Genomic DNA, 1,711 nt, shown 5'->3' on the forward strand with positions numbered 1-1,711 from the left:
CTGGAAGGAGTGTGTTTATGGGAGAATTGTCTGGGCGGGCGCTGCTCCCTTTCCTCCACCAAGTCCTCTTAGAATCCACCCCGGGTTAGGTCATACTCCTTTCCTTTGAGGGGCTGTGTTTGCCCTTTCCTCCTCAGGGTACAGGCACGCACCTTCGCCAATCTGTGCTCCAAACCCACCCAACCTTGAAAGCCAAAGTTTCTTTATGAGAATCCCCTGGCTAGAGAAAACACACACACACGCACACACACACACACACACACACACACACACACACACACACACACACACACACACACACACACACACACACACACACACAGGAGATCCAAAGGGAGTGCGCAAAAAAGACGCCCTCACTGCCCAAATGAAGGCCGGTAAGGCAAAGGCTTGAGGAAGAAAGCAGCGGAGAGCTCCTTACCTGATCTCGGGTTAGCAGAAGTTGCATACACTCCCTGGTGCAGTGGATTTGCTTCTCGAAAGCGAAGAGCAGCAGGGAGTAGCGAGCCACCAAATTGGAAGCCCGGGCATGTGGTCTCTCAGCAAAATGCTCAGAGTCCAGAGCCAGCCGCTTGCTGCCTCTCTCCCATGATCTTCCAAGAGAAAAGAAAAAGATTAGTTAGTACCGCGACAGCGGCAAGGGAGGGATGGGATGTGGTAGAGGGAGGGGACCCGCAACTGTTCTAGAGAGCCTCAGACTAGAGGCTTCATGGTCCTGGCTTGAAGACAGACTTAGTTCTAACGCGTCATCTAGACACAGGGCACTCAGCAAAGCTTGAACCTACCCCCCGTGTCCACTCAATCCTGTGGCCCCCGCCCTGGGCACGAATTAACCTGAGATACTGCAAAGAAAAACAAAAATAGGATTTTCAAACCTGATTTTCACCGTTGAGATGGATCCGGAGGGGCAAACATAATAGAGAAAGGAATACAAGGGATCTGGAGGGCGGGACGCATTCTCTTGCAGAGAAGCTCGGAAAAAGAAGGCAGAGTTGACAGTTGGGGAGGAAACACTCCTTCGGTGTGTCCCTGGGTATTTCCTAGTAAGAAATGGCAAAATCCAAAATTCAACCCACTGTAGACTGTGTGTGTGTGTACTGGGGCTCAGAAAACTCTGGTGTACCAGAAGTGTGTGGTGTGTGGTGGTGTGTGTGTGTGTGTGTGTGTGTGTGTGTGTGTGTGTGTACTGTGTGTTCGATTAGCTGCAATGGGCAGGCAATTTCTAGAGAGAACATTTACAATTTTCTTTCAATATGATAGGATTAGTTGCTACTGAAAGCTTTCCTCCAATGAGATCCTCTCTGCTCTCTGATTTGGTATTCCCAATGAGCAAAGATGACAGTCTTTTCTATTCCCCCTTTCTCTCTAGTTTCCTCCTTCATTACAAACTCTCAACCCTTTCTGGATTCATTAGGATCACAAGTCTTTACGGACAATTTTCACATCAGAACTACAATCCTTACCCTTTTAATTTTTTTTTTTTTGATTTGTGATTGCTAGAAACTTGAAGCAACATACAGGGAAGAAAACAGGGTTGACTTTGAGATGATTGCCGATATTTGACTCCATGTATTAAGGTGGGGGAAATTTAAATGTCAATATAGTTTACTTTTTAAACAGATTACTGTGCTGAAATATTCATGGGTTGTTTGTTTCTTTGGCTCAATGATCAATTCCAGCAAGAGGCTGTTTTAAAAAAAAATGAATACTT

At 46.5% G+C, this 1,711-nt stretch overlaps 1 protein-coding gene across 2 annotated transcripts in view; it reads right to left on the reverse strand.

Moving 5' to 3' along the window:
* Positions 1-1,197, reverse strand: part of CHRM2 (cholinergic receptor muscarinic 2) — a 201,496-nt gene extending 200,299 nt beyond the window's left edge. For both annotated transcript variants that reach the window (XM_072652626.1, XM_072652627.1), the window contains exons 1-2: positions 876-1,197; positions 422-593 (exon numbers count right to left, since the gene is read on the reverse strand). The gene's annotated coding sequence lies outside the window, so the exon portion shown is untranslated. The remainder of the gene's footprint in view (positions 1-421; positions 594-875) is intronic.
* Between the last annotated feature and the right edge of the window lie 514 nt (positions 1,198-1,711).

The sequence above is a fragment of the Notamacropus eugenii genome, chromosome 3 (genome assembly GCF_028372415.1).
Source record: "Notamacropus eugenii isolate mMacEug1 chromosome 3, mMacEug1.pri_v2, whole genome shotgun sequence".
NCBI classification, from domain to species: Eukaryota; Metazoa; Chordata; class Mammalia; order Diprotodontia; family Macropodidae; genus Notamacropus; species Notamacropus eugenii.